The sequence below is a fragment of the Triturus cristatus genome, chromosome 11 (genome assembly GCF_964204655.1).
Source record: "Triturus cristatus chromosome 11, aTriCri1.1, whole genome shotgun sequence".
Classification (NCBI taxonomy): domain Eukaryota; kingdom Metazoa; phylum Chordata; class Amphibia; order Caudata; family Salamandridae; genus Triturus; species Triturus cristatus.
This window is the reverse complement of record NC_140594.1, coordinates 672,552,945-672,574,281: the sequence shown is the minus strand read 5'-3', so window position 1 is coordinate 672,574,281 and position 21,337 is coordinate 672,552,945. Positions and strand designations below refer to the sequence as shown.

At 55.3% G+C, this 21,337-nt stretch overlaps 1 pseudogene; it reads left to right on the top strand.

The window, feature by feature from the left end:
• Positions 1-5,008: 5,008 nt before the first annotated feature.
• Positions 5,009-5,127, top strand: LOC146785305 (5S ribosomal RNA; annotated as a pseudogene).
• The last annotated feature ends 16,210 nt before the right edge of the window (positions 5,128-21,337 follow it).

Genomic DNA, 21,337 nt, shown 5'->3' with positions numbered 1-21,337 from the left:
TGGAGCATTAACAGACGGGGACAGTGAGCCATGATGAGAATGTCGTCCAGATAGATTATCAGGCGAACACCCCGAGCTCGCAGTGACTCCACCACAGGCCTCAGAAGCTTCGTGAAGCACCAAGGTGCTGACGAGAGGCCGAACGGGAGAACCTTGAACTCGAACTAGACACCCTGCCATTGGAATCGGAGAAACCGGCGATGAGGACCGTAAATGGGAATTGACAAATACGCATCCTTCAGATCGAGACGGACCATCCAGTCCCCTTCTTGAAGAAGATCCCTCAAAAGATGGATGCCCTCCATCTTGAAGTGGCGATAGACAATCCAGCCGTTGAACTCTTTTAGGTTGAGAACTAACCTGGAACCGCCTCCTTTTTTCTGAACTAGAAAGACGTTGCTGGAAAAACCCTGAGGATGACGGGAAGACCGGACAATAGCCCCTTTCCTCAGGAGGGAGTCTATTTCCGCGGAAATAATCGCCTGATCGTGAAGGGAAAAAACTAGGGGAGAAGGAGGGAAGGGTTGACTTGGGCAACTGAAAAACTCTATTCTGAAACCTATGACAGTCTCTAACACCCATGCATCGTTGGAGATCAAAAGCCAATTGGGAAGAAAAAACTGAATCCTGCCCCCCAACACGACTTCTGTAGCCGAGAGCAAGTTCACCTGAAGCAGTGGAATCGTGATGTCCTCCTTGATTACCGCCATAGCGTCCTTTCCGGAATTGGTGTCGACCTTTACGGGATGGGTAGAAGGAAGGCTTGTTGGTGGTGTAGTTGGGATCTTGACCTCCTCCACGGTGGGACTGGAAACCACGCTGGGTGGATTGGTTAAAACCGCGGCCGTACGATCGTCCCCTATATCGTCCGGCCCGTCCAAAAACCGGGCGAAAAGCCCGTGTAATAGAAGCCTGAGCCTTGTCAAGGCCACTGAAAGTGGCCACAAGGAAAGGAAAGGATGCCCGAACAATAAACCCTGCGCCAAAGGACCAGATTCAGAAGTGGAGAGTTCAGCCAACTTTGGGTCCAATGTCAATAATATAGAACGTCTGCGCTCACAGGACATGGCACAATTGGCGTTTCCCAATTGGCAAATAGCCCTTGGAGCCCAACCAATCAGGTCATCTGGGTCAATGCCGGAGGAAGACTCCTTGGCCCGAAAGCCTAAGTCCAATATTTTCGTGAGAGGTCCCAGTAAGTCCAATAACTTATCTTGACAAGAGTGCCATGCTCTATCAATGCCTCTTTTTGGGTCCTTGGCATATTTTTTTAAGATATGTCACCATAGTGGGATCCACCTCAGGAGTGTCCGCCAATTTGTCTGCTAAATCAGGCTGTGGACACTCAGATCGGAGACGGGTACGCACATCCTTGTCAAAAGGTTGACGAATGTGTGTCTGGACGTACTCCGCCACCTCCTGAGACGGGAGCCAAGAAGAAGAATTAGGATGCATGATGTCGGAAGGTTCAAAGGTAAGAACTTGGGGATGCGACGGCGCATCAACAAAATGCTCCTGCCGAGCCCTCTTACAAGGAGGAGGGGAAGCAACCTCATGGTCAGAGGAGGAAGAAGGAGAGGTACCATCATCGTCTGTCTGGTGAGCCGGAGGGGACGAAGGCTCCCTGGAAGGCTGACCATAGGAATGCTCAGAAGAGAGGGCCTTAGCAAGCTTTACAAAATCAGACTTATGCGGATTAGCCATTTTGGAAGATTTAGAAGACCTGGAGGACTGTGAACATTTTGAAGATTTAGAAGACTTAGGCAGCCAACCCTGCTGCACCGCATATTGGGGCAAATGACGTTTTAAGGGTGTAATAGCGCGAACCAGCGCTTTATTCACAGACTTTTGAACACCCACGTCAAGAGCCTCTACTAAATCCTGTTCCATAGAGCCAGAGGCTTCCTCATCATCATAATAATAATATTCATCTTCCTCAAAATATTCAGCCATGACAGTACCTGGCGTTAATAAAGCCCACAAGAGGAAGTAATAATAACAGGAAAATCAATATGCCAAAGCACAATAAGGGGGGAGCGGCAGAACCCCGAAGGCAAGACCAAACAACAGGTGAAATAACCTGAAATATTTAAATGTGGAGGGAGGGCTTGCCAATAATTATAAGCCACTCTAGGCAGCGCCTATGCAGTATTATCCAGCCCCAACTGTGAAAAAAATACAGCAGGACGTCAATAGGGGCAAGACAACAGGCTGTGGGCATACAAGCAAATGAAGCGCTGCTCTCGCGCTGATTTTCTGAGGAGAAACAGTGTTTACAAACAAAGAAAATGGCCGCCGCGCATGCGCGGTAACGGCCGCCTGAATTCATCAAAGGAAAGGACTACGTGACACGCGCGTAGCCTTTCAGCCCTGTTTTCTCCCGCTCCACTTAATTAACGCCCGCGCCCGAACCGGGGAGGCAGACACTCGCTCCCTGCCACGCTAAAACGAAGTATGCAAACCCAATCATACACACGACCACAATAAGTAAAACGGAATGCGCACAGCGCTAGTAAAGCAAAAACACAACGCTAAGTACCATAATAGCAATGCCGCGCTACAGCAATGAAATACAGAGAAATAGCATTAGAATAGAAATAAAAATGCACTTAACTGGCTGCGGAGCAGCAAAGAAAGAGGATGTGGTATTCTCTTGGTGACCTTTTATACGAAGACACTCTATGGTTATTGCGTCATACCCAGTGGGTTCATGGGTATTGTAGTCTTGGTTTTTGTTTATTGTAATATGATTGCTGCTGAGCAATTTCTTAGTAAAGAAATGAGAAGCATAATCGGAGCCTCCGGTCCTGACATAGAATTGATAAACGAAGATGGTAAGTACATCTCTGCTCTTGTCTGAGAATGCAGTCACTCCACCCACCACCTCCTACCCCTCAAACTACACAGCTCCCCAGCCCAAGCTTGCACAAAGAGTCGGGGTGAAGAGAACAGTCTCGATGTAATGATAGGAGAATACTTAGGAGAGGATGTGGTTCGTCGGCTGTGCTGCCGCCTCTGGTGCAGGAAACCAGGGTTCGAGCCACATCCTGTGATTCTGGGCAAATCACTTAATCTCCCCGTGCCTGCCGCTGACCGCGGCCCCCGCAGGGGGCCACTAGAGCGGTCAGCTCCCTAGTGTCGCCTGGGCACTGGTCACCCCTCCCCGCCCCCCCTCCCGGGGGGCAGGGACTCCGGCCGGTGTCCCACTCCTCTTTCCTGCCCGGAAGTGACGCGAGGGGCGTCACTTCCGGGGCTCCTCTGGGCGTGGGGGGAGGCTATATAGCCCTCCACCACCATGCTGGCGTCCTCTTGTCGCCTCGCACGCCTCATGTCGCCTCGCACGCCTTTAGGGGTTTGCCTCTCTTCGTGCCGGACACGCCGTTTCAACTCGTCGTCTGTACTTGTCATCTTACGTCGTGCTCGCTTTGCCCCAGGACTGCGGGAGCACAGAGGGAGGTTGCCGGTGAGTCGTTCATGCCCCCCCTCCTACCCACATGCCTCCGCCACCCACCCCACCCGAGTGGTCGCGGGTGACACTGGTGCTTGCTCTGGGCTGCCCTGAGGGGCGCGGGCTCTGGATTGCCGGCCAGCTAGCAAGCTGCGGCCTGGCACTCTAGTTTTGGGGTGCATGGGCCTTTAGCTATCTAGAGTCCCTTGTCCCCGGCACTCTTCGGTTCCACCTCAGGGGTCTTGCCGTGTGCGGCACAGTGGCTGTCCGAGCCTGAGTCCACATTGGGCTCTGGACTCGCTGGGCGCATGGGCTCGGGCCTGGGTGGGTATCACAGCGCGGAGAATCCTGCGCGCAAGTGTCTGGGCACCGTCGCTGTGGGCAATTTGCACCCCGTGATGTCCACATTTTTTTCAAAATAAAATAAATAGATACATGCGTGATCTCTAAGACTTGCTCTCTTTCGTTCTACCATATGTGTATACGGGAATTTACTCCTTGGGAGGCCTCACGTGGGCCATGCATCAGGCAGGATGCACCCGATTTAATTAGCACAGTTTGGGCTCAGAGGGTGCAGCTCACACTGAGCGTGTGAGAGTGGAGGTCAGGGCTGCACTTCTGTGGGGTGCGGTTAATCCACACAGCTCCTGCACACATTGTCTGCCTCCAATCTCGCACATGAGTGCAAATTTCTCTGCTCACCAGTTGAATACTTTCTTCGGCCTGCTGAAAAGGCCTCCCTGGGGGGTTCCGGCAACTGCAGGGCGTAGTTTTGCCGCTTCCGCCCGGTGGTCGGGCATGTAGGGGGTGGCATATAAGATTGTGGGGCCGCTGGGGGTCATCATTATCATGCATGAGTGTGCGCCCCGACTCTGAGAGAGGCCGCCGTCGCCCCAGTGATTAGGTATGCTGGGCCGGCACTTTTCATCGATTCGTTGCGGCCACTGGGGGGCTTGTGAGAGGGTGCAAGTTAAAATGCTGGGCAGCCGTGCTCACCCATGTTTGCACGGGTGACTTAGGGGAGAACCGGCCCTACTGGGGTTGGCGGTTCGAGCGCGGCGCCCCTCTAAAGTGCCCAGGGGCAGTGTAATAGGCAGTTGTGTAGTGTAATAGTAGCGTATTTTTGTTCTGGGACATGGTAGCACGGGCTTGGTGCGGCGTCGGCTGGCTAGGTGCGTGGCGCACGCAGTTCGAAGCCGGAGGGGGGGCGCTGTGGGGGCAACACGGGGTTTTGCCTGCAAGGGGTTGTCACCTGCGCGCTGTGGGCTCGGTGGGATGAAGGCCGATGTCCGGTCAGAGAGCCCCCACCCCACCCCCCACCCGAAAATGGAGCAGGCCCGAGCACCGTGGCGGCTCCAGACCAGCGTAGCAGCGCGTCGGGACCGCAACCCCCCCCCCCTCCCTCTCCCATCTAAGTTACGGTGCTAGGGACCTGCAATGGCCCAGCGCATTAAGCGCTCCTCGCTGGAATGTAGAGTGGTTGGGCTGAGCGGGAGTTCTAGTCCTGGCACGTCCAAAGACTGTTTGTCTCGAAGGAGGGAGAGGTTGCGCGCGTTCGGTCCGCACGGACATGCCACCCTGAATGCGCCTGATCTCGTCCGATCTCCGAAGCTAAGCAGGGTCGGGCCTGGTTAGTTCTTGGATGGGAGACCGCCTGGGAATACCAGGTGTTGTAGGCATTTCCAATACCTGCGGTTCGAGTCGCGCTATATAAATATGCAGCAAAAAAAAAAAAAATCTTGCTTTGGCGAATCGCACGGGTCATTTCATCCCTCCGGGTTCACTTAATCCCCCCTTTTGGAATGTGAATGCAAACACGGTGCCCACGTTAAGCGCGCCACTACCTTCGGTTCGAGCTCGTGCTATATAGATAGGCGTCCGGGGCTACTAGGAGTCGCGCGGTGGGGGAGACAACTGGACAACTTGTGTGCACCTGCGGTTTCGAGGTTTTCTTTCTTTGAAAGACAAAGCGCCGGCACGCCAGGTGCTTTTAGCCGGGGCAGTTAAGGTGCCTAGTCCAGGAAAAGGACACCGCACGATTGGCGGCCCAAGCACAATCGGTCGCCAATTGAGTTGTTTGCTAGAGCAAAGGTAGGACATGGTTGAGCGCAGAAAGAGAGTCTCCTCTTATTTGACGCTCTTGGCGGTCCCAGCATTCGGGTAGGTAGTCTCCAGCACTATGCCCACAGTGTGGTCACTTGCACATCACTGCGGTGGCACTGGAGGGTGAGGTCGACCACGCTTTGCATGTCATGTCCCCCTCCCCCATGCCCACGTGGGGCAGGTGGTAATTAGGACAGGCGCCCCATTGTATGTGTTTAGTAGTGTGAAGTCCCAAAGGTTACTAAAGCATATGCGCCAGTTTCACCTTTCCAAATGGATGCACTTTCTATATACAATGCACCACAGCCATAAGTGCTGCCCAGTATCATATGCAACTACAGGCATTGACAAAGCCAATGGAAGGGATTGCGTTGGTGCAGTGCTCCTTTGGTAACATATGTTGGGATGCATCTAACAATGCGGAAAATATCAGGCAACGGTAAAGCGCTGCATCCTTCAGGATGCGTGGGGGTCTCTGACCAATTGGTTTAAGATTTAGGCTAGGTCGGAATTAGGGCCAGCAGAATGGCAGAACCGAGGGGCAATTCCTTAGGGACCAATGGCCAGCTGTTTAAGCTCAGAACCCCCCCCTGGCGGCAGGCCATGTGTCCAACCTCTCCGGAAGTAAGGCCCTCACAGTGAGGTAGCCCCCATCTCCCAGTCGTGGCCAGGTCTTATGGGCCTCCAGCCATGACCATTGGCACTAGTTGGGCAAATGTTAATTTTAAAAAGGGGCGTAGGTCGGGTGTGTGCAGTTACGTTGTGCAACTTGTATGTCCACGGAAGAGTGAGCGCAGAACAGCTCGGGTGTTGTCAGAACAGGGGACACGCTTTGCATCCGGGCACCATGACACCAGGTTAGTCAGGGCCAACTGGCTGGTTGGTTGACCCAGGCAGGCGAAGACTTAACACAGTTTTTGCCCAACCAGTCATTCCAGTATTGAAGCATACCTAAGATATCCCGGGGCATATCCCTGATAGGGCATAGGCTAATGGTTCGTCTCTAGGAAACTGGGACCTTACGCCCTGGTTCCGTCTTCCTCGGCTGCCGGCTATTTGCACATTGCCCAATTTATACTTTCCATGGCTGCCCCGATGCTTGGCAGCGCTGGAGGTCCTAGGTTTATGTTGAATCTGTTTACATGCTTCCATGTAGGCATGGAGCCCACCGCGGGACAGCCATGTTGCGCTGTTGCGCTCCAGCCCACTCGAGGGCATCGCTACATTGTTGTAGTCTCTGCAACGATGCCCAACAGCTTGGAATCCGGGGCAAATTACTTAACATCCCTGTGCCTTACAATATGTAGGGTCCCCAGGTTACGGAATTGGTGCTCATGTAAAGTGCTCGGTGACCCGACGTCTCGGGTCGCAGCTCGCGCCATATAAAAACTCTATAAAGAATTTAAATAAATAGTCGTAGTCCAGACCTGCGGGCATACTAAGATCCAGTGACCCAGCTACCCACAGAAAAGGCAGTGCCAGCACACAGTGGATACATGCTACCGATAAAATGCAGGGGCTTTTATGGTTCTTGTCAGGGGACTAAAAGCAGCTACTTTGGCTCAGGTGCGCTTACCATGGCATTTTAAGGTTAGAGGAGGAATGCCTACTTGCGTACTACAGCACAGGCGGTAGTATTAGCAGCTGCCCCTGGTAAACACTTAATTGAGGGCCCCTGTTTGGGAGCAGCGTTGGTTTTGATAAAGCCCAGCACCCCCTTCTTATGCCCACTCAAGGGAAGGTACTGACAGTACACGGGCACACCCTTCCAATTGCTAAAAATGAGTTTGCATACAACATTCAGGGTGGTGGCGCGTTTTCAACATGGTTACACAGCAGCAGCTCACTATTAGTACAGAAATAACAGGTACCCTCCCACTTAGCATACAGGAGGTTCTGTTTTACCAGTGAAACCGGCTAGTGATGGTAATTGTGGAACGCATGGCCTAAGCAGCGCAGGGGGAAGCTGTGCAGGTAGGCATACCAGGGTCGTTAAGTGAAGCGCTGTGGGTCGGTATTGTGACCATTGACGTTCGTTTGCTCCCACAGGTGAGAGGATCGAACTGAAACCAGTTCTTGGTCAGCACCAGCGGATAAAGGACGGCGTCCTTTGCGAGCAATAGGAGTTGGGTAACCAGCGGGTTGCTACATACAATTAGGGGGCCATCCACGAGGGGGGTAATTCAAAGGGTGGTCCAAGCAGACCCAGGCATCATAGGTTTAAGGCATTCAAGAAGGATATTAAGGGACCAATTTGAACATCCCCGATACCCTAAAGGCGTCGGTGTTCCCAGGACCCAGCTTTGCGAGTACGAACTCCCGGAGCTGCCCCGGTCCACTGGTCTTCGGTTAATAAGCTTTCATGGCTGCAGCTCCAGGGGTTTTCAATTTCTGTTAGGTTCAGAGATAGCGCTCCACCAGCCAGGTCACATGACCGCAGATTATGCGGAGGCAGGTAAAGAAAGCACCTTATGTTAGTCAGCTCCAGATACCACCGGGGAAAGGTATTCAATTAGTCAGAAGTGGAAAGGTGAAGGTTTGGTTCCCACTAGCACAGGAGCTTTTATGCATGGGTGCTGTCATTCGCCAAGCTAGGAGGTTAGCTTCTCTATTTCAGAACAAGTGCCGAGTATGTTACTCCCTGTCCTCTCATCCAAGTACGGGCTAACTTCTTGGCATGTTGGGATACTGTAGCAAAAGGGTTATGGGACACATAGGTGCCGATCACGATCCTGCAAAAACCGGGTACGAACCGTCGGACGGAGCACAATCTCCGCCCGACGCGTACCCGGTCGTCAATTTTCACAAACAAGGAATTACGATTCGCACGGGTACACCATCACCGTACGAATCGTAAAAAAGCCCGACCGAACCAAAAAACACCTACCAATGCGATCCGGGAAAGCGCCGACCTGACGTCGGGACGCTCGCAGCCAGCCATTCACGACCCAGGAATCACGATTCGCACCGACGTCACCCCGCACGGTGAATATTTTGCGGCAGCCAAAAACTGCCGGGAAATCAGGACGACGCGAACAAGGACCACCAGTACGCGACGGACAGACAGGACGACGCGAACAAGGAGGACCAGTACGTGACGGACACACAGGACGACGCCACCAAGGAGGACCCGTACGCGACAGGACGACGCGATCAAGGAGGACCCGTACGCGACAGGACGACGCGAGCAAGGAGTACCAGTACGCGACGGACAGACATGGACCCGAACCTACGAGTCATCCCTGCCCTCATAGCAGTACACCTCCTCTACAGGTTACGACGCAGACGCCGCAGAAGGTCAGAATAACTAAGGGAGGGGGGAGGGTGGGGTGGGGGTGGCACGACCAGGGCAGGCCACAAAACAACCACATAAGTCACACACCACACATGGCCTGGACATACCTGACTCCCATGCCCTGGTCACCACGAGGGGGTGGGGGCGTGTCCTGATAAGCCAGCGACCGCCACAACGGAAGTCCGTCACCACGCGAACCGGCAACACAACCAGACAGGTACGTCCCGTACCCACGCCTGAAGAGCGTGGGTACGAGTCGGACCACGCCCACACACGTCACCCCAACAATGGCGGGACGGATCGCACCCACGTGGCAAAGGCCTGGGTACGGGCCGCACAAACATCACATAGCGTGGGGACGGATATGTACGGACCCTACCCCCACCCCGTATGCAAGGAGCGTACCCCCCTGCCCAACAGTGTAAGTACGACCCGTACCCCCACCCGCGTATGCATGGAGCGTACCCCCCAGCCCAACAGTGTAAGTACGACCCGTACCCCCACCCGCGTATGCATGGAGCGTACCCCCCAGCCCAACAGTGTAAGTACGACCCGTACCCCCACCCGCGTATGCATGGAGCGTACCCCCCATGCCAACAGTGTAAGTACGACTCGAACCCTCACCCGCGTATGCAAGGAGCGTACCCCCCAGCCCAACAGTGTAAGTACGACCCGTACCCCCACCCGCGTATGCATGGAGCGTACCCCCCAGCCCAACAGTGTAAGTACGACCCGTACCCCCACCCGCGTATGCATGGAGCGTACCCCCCAGCCCAACAGTGTAAGTACGACCCGTACCCCCACCCGCGTATGCATGGAGCGTACCCCCCAGCCCAACAGTGTAAGTACGACCCGTACCCCCACCCGCGTATGCATGGAGCGTACCCCCCAGCCCAACAGTGTAAGTACGACCCGTACCCCCACCCGCGTATGCATGGAGCGTACCCCCCATGCCAACAGTGTAAGTACGACTCGAACCCTCACCCGCGTATGCAAGGAGCGTACCCCCCAGCCCAACAGTGTAAGTACGACCCGTACCCCCACCCGTGTATGCATGGAGCGTACCCCCCAGCCCAACAGTGTAAGTACGACCCGTACCCCCACCCGCGTATGCATGGAGCGTACCCCCCATGCCAACAGTGTAAGTACGACTCGAACCCTCACCCGCGTATGCAAGGAGTGTACCCCCCAGCCCAACAGTGTAAGTATGACCCGTACCCCCACCCGCGTATGCATGGAGCGTACCCCCCATGCCAACAGTGTAAGTACGACTCGAACCCTCACCCGCGTATGCAAGGAGCGTACCCCCCAGCCCAACAGTGTAAGTACGACTCGAACCCTCACCCGCGTATGCATGGAGCGTACCCCCCAGCCCAACAGTGTAAGTACGACCCGTACCCCCACCCGCGTATGCATGGAGCGTACCCCCCAGCCCAACAGTGTAAGTACGACCCGTACCCCCACCCGCGTATGCATGGAGCGTACCCCCCAGCCCAACAGTGTAAGTACGACCCGTACCCCCACCCGCGTATGCATGGAGCGTACCCCCCATGCCAACAGTGTAAGTACGACTCGAACCCTCACCCGCGTATGCAAGGAGCGTACCCCCCAGCCCAACAGTGTAAGTACGACCCGTACCCCCACCCGCGTATGCATGGAGCGTACCCCCCAGCCCAACAGTGTAAGTACGACCCGTACCCCCACCCGCGTATGCATGGAGCGTACCCCCCAGCCCAACAGTGTAAGTACGACCCGTACCCCCACCCGCGTATGCATGGAGCGTACCCCCCATGCCAACAGTGTAAGTACGACTCGAACCCTCACCCGCGTATGCAAGGAGCGTACCCCCCAGCCCAACAGTGTAAGTACGACTCGAACCCTCACCCGCATATGCAAGGAGCGTACCCCCCAGCCCAACAGTGTAAGTACGACCCGTACCCCCACCCGCGTATGCATGGAGCGTACCCCCCAGCCCAACAGTGTAAGTACGACCCGTACCCCCACCCGCGTATGCATGGAGCGTACCCCCACCACACCAGTGTAAGTAGACTCGTACCCTCACCTCGAATGCATTGAGCGTACCCCCACCGTGTATGTTCCAAGCGTACATATCCTGAAATCGGAGGTGTGTGTGCAGAGTCCACCCAGCAGTGCCCTGAGACAGGAGGGGTGTGTGCAGAGTCCTCCCAGCAGTGCCCTGAGACAGGAGGGGTGTGTGCAGAGTCCTCCCAGCAGTGCCCTGAGACAGGAGGGGTGGGTGTGGAGTCCTCCCAGCAGTGCCCTGAGACAGGAGGGGTGGGTGCCTATCACTCCCAGCAGTGCCCTGAGACAGGAGGGGTGTGTGCAGAGTCCTCCCAGCAGTGCCCTGAGACAGGAGGGGTGGGTGCCTATCACTCCCAGCAGTGCCCTGAGACAGGAGGGGTGGGTGCAGAGTCCTCCCAGCAGTGCCCTGAGACTGGAGGGGTGTGTGCAGAGTCCTCCCAGCAGTGCCCTGAGACAGGAGGGGTGGGTGTGGAGTCCTCCCAGCAGTGCCCTGAGACAGGAGGGGTGGGTGCCTATCACTCCCAGCAGTGCCCTGAGACAGGAGGGGTGGGTGCAGAGTCCTCCCAGCAGTGCCCTGAGACAGGAGGGGTGTGTGCAGAGTCCTCCCAGCAGTGCCCTGAGACAGGAGGGGTGGGTGCAGAGTCCTCTCAGCAGTGCCCTGAGACAGGAGGGGTGGGTGCCTATCACTCCCAGCAGTGCCCTGAGACAGGAGGGGTGTGTGCAGAGTCCTCCCAGCAGTGCCCTGAGACAGGAGGGGTGGGTGTGGAGTCCTCCCAGCAGTGCCCTGAGACAGGAGGGGTGTGTGCAGAGTCCTCCCAGCAGTGCCCTGAGACAGGAGGGGTGTGTGCAGAGTCCTCCCAGCAGTGCCCTGAGACAGGAGGGGTGGGTGTGGAGTCCTCCCAGCAGTGCCCTGAGACAGGAGGGGTGTGTGCAGAGTCCTCCCAGCAGTGCCCTGAGACAGGAGGGGTGTGTGCAGAGTCCTCCCAGCAGTGCCCTGAGACAGGAGGGGTGGGTGTGGAGTCCTCCCAGCAGTGCCCTGAGACAGGAGGGGTGGGTGCCTATCACTCCCAGCAGTGCCCTGAGACAGGAGGGGTGTGTGCAGAGTCCTCCCAGCAGTGCCCTGAGACAGGAGGGGTGTGTGCAGAGTCCTCCCAGCAGTGCCCTGAGACAGGAGGGGTGGGTGTGGAGTCCTCCCAGCAGTGCCCTGAGACAGGAGGGGTGTAACACATGTGTGTGAGGCCAGAATTATCCACATGCATACTGGCTACAAGGGAACATGTCCCCATGAACTCATGTCAACAGACTCCACACACAAGTACAGTGATCACCAAGGATGCCACGATTGTTGCAGGTGGACACATGGCCCTGCATGCATGGCCAAAGTAGAAGGGCTCCGTCACACACACAGCTCATGTAGACACAGCTCTGCGCTAAACATTGGGAACACCCTGCAGGGAAGAAAGCTGGGTACACAGAGGAAGGAATACACCCTGGGACAAGTGCACCATGCAGTAACTGCTTACATGAACAAAGAAAGTTAGCCAACACCTTGTGATGGCACACAGATCCCAGGGTCCCACCAATGAGCAGTACACTACTACACATCCCACACACCCAAACCCTTACACACCACCCAAAACCATGTAGCAGCCCCACCAACACCAATACCAGCATAGCAGTAGTGTGATAATGAAAAAAAAATTAAGCTTTATTCAGCATGAGCACAATGTCCGTGGATCGCAGGCAGTTCAATCTTCACAAAGCCCATAGGGCAGTCAATGATTCTCAGCTGGATGGGGGACACAGTGGGATGCGTGTCCCCTACCTTGCCTGCACAGTCAAATGGCATCGTCTTCCACACTGGTGAGGGCATCAGGGGGGGGGGGAGCAACAGGCACCGCAGGGACATCAGGGCAAAGGGGCGGCGTTGTGGGTGCAGGGATGGAGGACTCCACCACAGGGGGTGGGGCAGGGCCAAAGGCGGAGGCCAGGATGGCACTACACACCTTTGCAAGGTCCTCCAGGGAGTCCCCTGCACCCGAAGGGACCTCAGGCCCCAAGGAGGGGGGGGGGGTCAGAGGGATGGGTCGCAGCGCCACTGGGGGAGGGTGGAGACAGGGGGGGAGACTCAACCACCCTGACCGGGGACCTCCTTGACCGCTTGCGTGGTGGTGTAACCGTGGGGCTCAGGGACAGAGCGGCCATGAAGGAGTCCTTGGGGGAGATGTGGCCAGGAGAGCTGAGGGGAGGGGATTTGGAGGGAGTGGACTGGGTGGAATGCGGACTCCCACTATGGCTGCGTGTCACACGTTTGCCCCCCGACCCAGTGGGTGTGCCTACCTCACCCTGTGTGTGCGTGTCAGGAGGAGTGCGGTGGACCTTCCCTGCTGGTGTGGTGCCCGTGTCCGTTGATGTGGGTGCATGCCGACGTCTGGGTGTACGTGGGACAGGCATGAGAGTGGGAAGTGTGGATGGGGCAGGGGTAGGTGGGGGGAGGTCGCGCTGCAGGAGACCCACTGCTGCAGTCAGTGTGGAGTCGATGGACCTCAGCAAGTTGCGTTGGTCAGCCTGCGATGAATGAATGCCCTCCAAGAAAGCCTCGATGTTGGTGAGGGTTTTGCCGTGGGCATGGAGGACATTAAGGATCGCAGCCTGACCAACCTGCAGTTGCCGCTGGATGTCCACAGACTCTGCATTGGCGGCAGCAGTGGAGACAGGGGCAGGGGGTGCGGTGCCTGGCAGGAAGGAGACATGCTGTGACCGGGCACGCTGGGAAGGGACACGAGCAAGTGGGAGGCGGCTGATGGAAACTGAGGGGGCAGTGCGAGGTGTTGTTCCGCTGTCAGCTGCTGGTGCAGCCTCCGCCCACTCGGAGACATCGTCCTCGGACCTGTCAGCTTCGTAGTCTGATGTGCCAGTCGACAGGTCCTCGGCCACACTCTCCTCCGCCTCTGTCCCACTCGATGTGCCAGACCCGATGTCACGGCTGGCACTGGTGCTCGGTCCCTCCGCCTGGTCTGTGTCCATGTCTCCCTCTGTGTCCCCCGACGATGCTGTGGGCAGGGTGGAGAGACAGAAATTAATCAGACACCTGTACACATCTGTCACATGAGTCCAATCTACATAGGTAACATTGCATAGCCTGAAAAGGAAGATCCCTAACATCTACTGAACAGGGTACCGATGTAGGGCATGAAACACACAGTTGGTTGAGCCACCATGCCACTGAAATACCATGGAGAGCATGAGACAATAGCTAAAGACAGGAAACGGAGTCTGACATAGCACCCAGGCCCTGGGGACAATCCAGCACTGCATCTGCACCACACAGCGTTGGCGAAAATACCGATGACCAGGGACCATATCCATGAACTTGAGACACATGCTGCATAGGTAATGCTGAAAACATGCCCAACATGACTCGGTCACTGCACATTGCGTGTGTGTCCAGACACATCACACACTGCCCAGACCCGGCAAGTGGAAATCAGGATTTGACACATAGGCATTGTCCGCCCCAACAAGACCCTACACGAGGCAAATTGTTGAGACACAGGTGGCACCAACATCTCATAGTCTGGGTGATACACACAGGGGCAGGCAAAAAGCAAGATTGGACGCCAAACAGCCAAGGTGCGCCTGTACAAATAATGAGGTACCAGTGCCCATCCTCAGATGAGTATAACAAGACACACAGGCACTGGCAACTGTGAGTATGAAGAAGGACAATCAGGTCAGGCTGCACAGTGGACACCTGTACAAAATAGCACGTCAATATACATGGTGACAGGGGACAATGGCACAGAGCACAACCTACGCTGTAGACACTGAGATTGGCCACGTTTATGATGACACATACACCACTGAGGAAAAGGTGCCCCAGGGGACAGTAGTGGGCACGCAACTACATGCTACTGAATGGTAATGACTGCAACACACGTCACCATCCCTGCACTATGTGTATCGCACACTCATGCACATCATGTCACAGGCCACTACATGGGACATGCGCGCTGTAAGGCATGACACATGAGAGACCAACTCCCATGTCTGGAGTCAGCATCAGTGCCAACTGACATGGAACCCACATGCAGTGAACTTGACAGTGCACAGGCAAGGTCCCACAACCTGTTACACACCACCCCCACACATGATGCTACAGTCATTGTTCTCGTGGACAAAGCGCCAGCCTACATTACCTTGTGAAGGAGTGACTACACACAGACCAGGGAACACATTGCAAGGAGGGGAAGGGTGGCAGGGGCACAGCGCTATACTGGGGCAAACAGGATCTGCACAGCACCTTTAAACCCTGCCAGTGAATTCATGCTACTGTGCCCTTACAAATGCCGGTGACACACAACAAACACACATGTACCTACCCCCTTCCGGCTGCTGCATCGCCTGTAAGCGCCTCTCCAGGTCTGGAAAGACCACCGGCAGCACACGCCTGTGGAGGTGGCTCAGACGGCGGCGGCCGCGGTTCTTGTGGCTCTCAGGTGAGTCCCCCAGCAGGAGCCGTGCAATCCTCCGCGTCCAGCACCGGATATCCTGCCAGCGTTTCCTCACCTGGGGCAGGCTCCGCCTCCGACCATCCACACCCCTCACGGCACTGACGGCGGTCAGCCAGATCTGCTCCTTGGCAGTGGCGCCTACCTGTGAGGAGGAACAAGTGACACCACATCAATACACCAGCCACATGTCACAGAGAGACATATGGGTACAAATTAGCTGGTTACAACAAGGCATGTCATGCAGCCAACGCATTGCACCTTTGTCATAGGGACATCATCCCCTGGTGAGGGAAAAAGCAGTACGTGCCACAGTGGGTACACAGGTGGAATGATGGCAATGTCACAATCAATGATCAAGGCTCACACTGTGCATCACACCCACCCCTCCTGTCTCAGGGCACTGCTGTGAGTGATAGGCCCCCACCCCTCCTGTCTCAGGGCACTGCTGGGAGTGATAGGCCCCCACCCCTCCTGTCTCAGGGCACTGCTGTGAGTGATAGGCCCCCACCCCTCCTGTCTCAGGGCACTGCTGGGAGTGATAGGCCCCACCCCTCCTGTCTCAGGGCACTGCTGGGAGTGATAGGCCCCCACCCCTCCTGTCTCAGGGCACTGCTGGGAGACATCAGGCACCCCCCCCTGGGACCCCCACGACAGTACATGGCATGTGTGTTACACCTGGACGCAATGGCAGAAGTCACAGTCACAACATAGGGACAGTCTGTGGCAGTGGCCTATGCACTCACCTGATACCCTGGTCGCCCATACAGCATGGAGTACTGTGGGAGGATCACATCCAGCAGAGCCATGTTCTCCTCCAGGGTGAATGGCTGTGTCCTCTCCACAGCCCTTGACATGGTTCCAGGGAATCAGTAGCAGCAGCTGGGTCGACGAATGCAAAGATGTGCAGGCAAGTGCTCCCTCATGGGACCTGGCTGCCTTATATGTGCCCTTCTGACCAGTCTCATGCACAGGAGTACAGAGTGATTGGTCACTCACATTTGCATCCTATGTTTCCACCAATCCCTTCAAACCTAGCAGTCTGTGGGTTCTCTATCGGTTTCATTCTCCTGCATGATGTCAGCCCCACAAACACATTGCAACAAAGTAGAAGAATTCCAACTGACTTCTGCTGTGCACCTTCCAGAACAATGTCGAATTTTGAACTTGGTCTCCATGACAACCAGCATGCATGTAGGCCTTAAAACTTGTCCCCTATGTAATTTGGAGCATCACACACAGGTACGATGCGTTTCGGGGCCCTAGGGCACCCCAAATGCATGGCAACGGCCCGTACATGCATGCCTACGCTCTCCATCACTATGGGTCTGCACGCGTATGCGTACCCGTAGTGTTACGGACCGTACACACGCATGTACGCTCTCTATCACTATGGGTCTGCACGCGTATGCGTACCCGTAGTGTTACGGACCGTACACACGCATGTACGCTCTATATCACTATGGGTCTGCACGCGTATGCGTACTCCTAGTGATAGTGAGCGTACATGCGAGTGTACGGTCCGTACCACTACGGGTACGCATACGCGTGCAGACCCATAGTGATAGAGAGCGTACATGCGTGTGTACGGTCCGTACCACTACGGGTACGCATACGCGTGCAGACCCATAGTGATAGGGCCGTACACACACATCTACGCTCACTATCACTATGGGTCTGCACGCGTATGCGTACCCATAGTGTTACGGACCGTACACACGCATGTACGCTCTCTATCACTATGGGTCTGCACGCGTATGCGTACCCGTAGTGTTACGGACCGTACACACGCATGTACGCTCACTATCACTATGGGTCTGCACGCGTATGCGTACCCGTAGTGTTACGGACCGTACACACGCATGTACGCTCTCTATCACTATGGGTCTGCACGCGTATGCGTACCCGTAGTGGTACGGACCGTACACACGCATGTACGCTCACTATCACTATGGGTCTGCACGCGTATGCGTACCCGTAGTGGTACGGACCGTAAAAATGCCTGTACGCTCGCCATCACGATGGGTACACATACGGCAGCACTCCCACAGTGATTTGGAAACATGCACAGGCCCTCTCAGCAGCAGTACGGCGGTTTTTACACATCACTGTGGTGATAGGCGACACACATGTAGGAATAGGGCGGACATACTTGTCCATGGATGGACATACTTGTCCAGGAATGGACATCAAGGCATCGTCTGTGCATTACTACATGTGTGGGGCACAGGTGTCACAGGCTGTGATGTGGAACATGCCTCCTGAGTGGAGAAGGCACCAGATGTATGATGAGATGTGTACATGTGTACTGTGTGAGGGTGCAATGTGTGCCAGGCATGCCCTTGACTCCTTTGACATGTGTGCATGTGGGACTGCGCACTTGGGGTGAGCGTCACTGGCATGGCACGGACACCAACACACGGAAGTGTCCCATGATGCCCGGTACAGGGGTCATGACACATGACTTGTCACTACCCACAGTGCACAATGTGACTATGTCATATATGTGTCCGGGATTTACATCAGGTTGATGTTGTAGCACCCTCAAAAGCTGCAGCCGTTGCAGCAACCAACATGTGGCTGTGTGTAGATTGTCATTGCACACTGTTCCCAACACCATGCCACATGTGTTATCGGATGTGAGGTGCACATGTATGCATGGGACACGGAGTAGCGTGACAAGGCCATGTCAGCAAACTCACAAGGAATGTGTGGTGAGTCATGACATGTGCACCTTCATGGCAAGGTGTGTGGGCTGGACTAGTGTAATGTCATGTGACCTGTGGCTCCAGTGTTCCGCTACCAGTCTCTGCAATCGGCATCACACTTCTGCTGATGTGTGGGTGTATGTCACTCCTGTCTTGCGTCGGGCAGTGCACTTGCACTGGGACACAGCTATTTCCATGGCGTGGCATGGGGAGGTTCTCAATCACCGTGTGTAGCTGGGTCTTGGAAGTAGTGTCACCTTGCATCCATACGTGTCCTGGGCATGTAGCACATGCCTGACTCCCTATGTGGCATGTGTGTATTGCCAGATTTACATGTGCTCAGTAGACATGAGTTGTTCTCGTAGTGCACTCACTCTTCCTTGTCACTTCCAAATTACTGCAGAGCGCCTCCTGTTGCCCGAAGAATTCCAGACTTGGCTACCATGCAGGAGAATGACAGGATCCGGCTCTACCGCTTCACCCAACCGTTGATTCTGGAGCTGACGGCGAGACTGGCACCACACCTGCAACCGCAGCACAGGTATCCGACGGCACTGACACCCCAGCTGAAGGTAATGGCTGCCCTACATTTTCTGGCCACGGGTACCTTCCAAAATACCATAGCTCATGTTGGTGGCATGTCCCAGAGCATGTTCAGCGGTGTGCTGCATGATTTCTTGGAGGCCATGTTGAATCACCTGGATGACTTCATCAAGTTCCCAACCCCTGAACAGATGACTGAGGTCAAGCGTGGATTCTATGCCCTGGGAGGGATGCCCCATGTCATTGGGTCCATAGATGGGACACATGTAGGTTTGGTACCACCACACGCACGGGAGGTGGCGTACCGCAATCGGAAGCACTACCACTCCATCAATGCCCTTGTGGTGTGTCTGTCCAATATGGTGATTTCACATGTCTGTGCTCGTTTCCCAGGATCAGCACACGATGCCTACATCATGAGGCGTAGCGGGATGCCTGATATGATGATGCAGCTGCGCAACGAACGGGCATGTGTTGTTGGTGGGTACAGTCTGTCTGTCCTGTATTCTGTATAGCCGACCAGCACGACCGCTACACCAGTTCTAACGATGTCCATGTGCTTCCCATGTAGGGGACGCTGGCTATCCCAACATGCCTTGGCTGCTGACACCTCTCCGCAACCCCATCACGCCGGCCCAGCTCCGCTATAACACCGCCCATGGCCGGACAAGGCGAGTGATAGAGAGGACGTTTGGCATGCTGAAGAGCCGATTCCGGTGCCTCCACAAGACCGGCGGTGCACTCCCTTATGCCCCGGCGAAGGTCTGCAAGATCTTCATGGTCTGCTGCATGCTGCACAACATGGCAGTTGAAAGAGCTGTGCCACTCATCCTGAATCAACATGACGAGGACCATCCACCCGTGGAGGACGAAGGGCTTGGCAATGGGGCTAGTGATGTGGAGGATGTGGAGCCGCAAGAGGACATCCGGACTCGGCTCATACGCGACTTCTTTGCTTAGTGGTGAGTACCAGGGTCTGAGTGTGCACGCATTGGTCCCCGTGTGGCATGCGTTGTGATGTGTGTCTCCACCTGCATGTATGGCACGTGGGTCAGAGGTGTGTGTGGGTGTGTCACTGGAGTGATGGTGGCAGTGATGGTAGTATTTCCCCAGTCATAATTGTGACCTAGCATGTTGTCATCCATACATGTGTCGATTAACTGCACATGCAAGTGGCTGTGCTTTTTGTGGCTGACTTCTTGTGTGTCTCTCTTCCCCAGGTACCTGCGCATGCCGTTTGCTGGTTGCATTGTTGTGGCACTGCTATTCCTCATGGACATGACATCGTGGGCTGACTCAGCGTTACAGGCACGGACACGTTTGGAAGTCTCCATGGGGTAAGGGATGCATCTGGGGTGTATTGGGTGTGGCAGTTGTTCACGATGTGTGCACACTGCCGCGGTCGGGGTTTGGTTCCTCTGCAGACATGTGGCATCCCCATGGGACACGACATGCAGCTGGGTACACCTGAATAGATGGGCTGCCTGGTTGTCAGTCATCAGTGATGGGATAGTGGATTGGGATGATGGCATCAATGTGTGTGACACTGCCCTCGGACACATACGGTTAACATTGTCTTGACATGGCGTGGGACTTCCACATCAGCGGATGTATGGTGTATGGCAGGCTCTCCGTGAGCAGCTGTGGGTGTTTAGCTGTTAGCCGACGCTTGTGTGCCAGTTCCCTGGCTATCACGCATTTGTGCTGCAGAAGGGGGGTGCCAGTGTTGGAGCCACATGTTACTCCACATGATGTGTTCATGTGTACTTCAAGTTGCCTCTGCAATACCAATAACATGACTAATAAAGGTGTCCCTATGCCTCCAAGGTGCCTCTTCTCAGTCAGTGCTGGTGTGTTGGCACGGTGCATCCTGCATGTCTGGCATGGTATTCCCTGATTGTGGCTATGTGTCAATGTGTCGAGTGGCAAGATGCAAGCTGTGTGTGTGTGCTGAGACTGTGTATTGGGCATGATGTCCATGACTGTGTGGGTATTGTGACATGTGCCATCCCCATGCATCCAACGTTGTCCATGACCCCATTCTCTGCATCCACCGGACTCAAGCTTGCAGGACATGGTTCTGCCACCTGTCTACACATACCTGGGTGCCCCCCAGGACACGGGCCAGGATCCCTGACCTCTGCGCATGACTGTTGCTGTACTCAATGTGTCTGTCAGCACGGTTGTTCGGCCACCCCCTCAGCTGGTTCTGACCATCACGGGTGTGTATGGTGCTCCATGTCTGTCTTGCCTAATAAACTGTGACCCATGTGTCCTGTGCCAGACTCAGGCCCCAGGGTGTGGATGGTTGAAGTGAACAGATGACTCAGGCATGTTTAGACTGTACAAGACACATGTTAGGTAATAATGCTACCAGCAGGCATCTACTCTTAATAGTGTGATTTATTATTGAGGGGGGGGGGGACAAAGTGAGGGGCTTTCCGGGATTAGGGAATCCAAAGTTCAGTAGGGGAGTTGGTGTCCTTGCCATTGGAAATCCTCAGAGTCCATGCCACAGTCTTTGTCAACATTGGTCAGCCAGTGACCAGCAGGGCCATGTGGCAGAGAATGTCTCTTGATGCTGTGATGCTGTTGCTCCAGTGGGCCAGGTGCCAGGCCAGGTGTCGTGGGAGATGGTGATGTAGCAGCCACCCTCACGGTCCTTTCCGTGGACGACCCGGCTTCC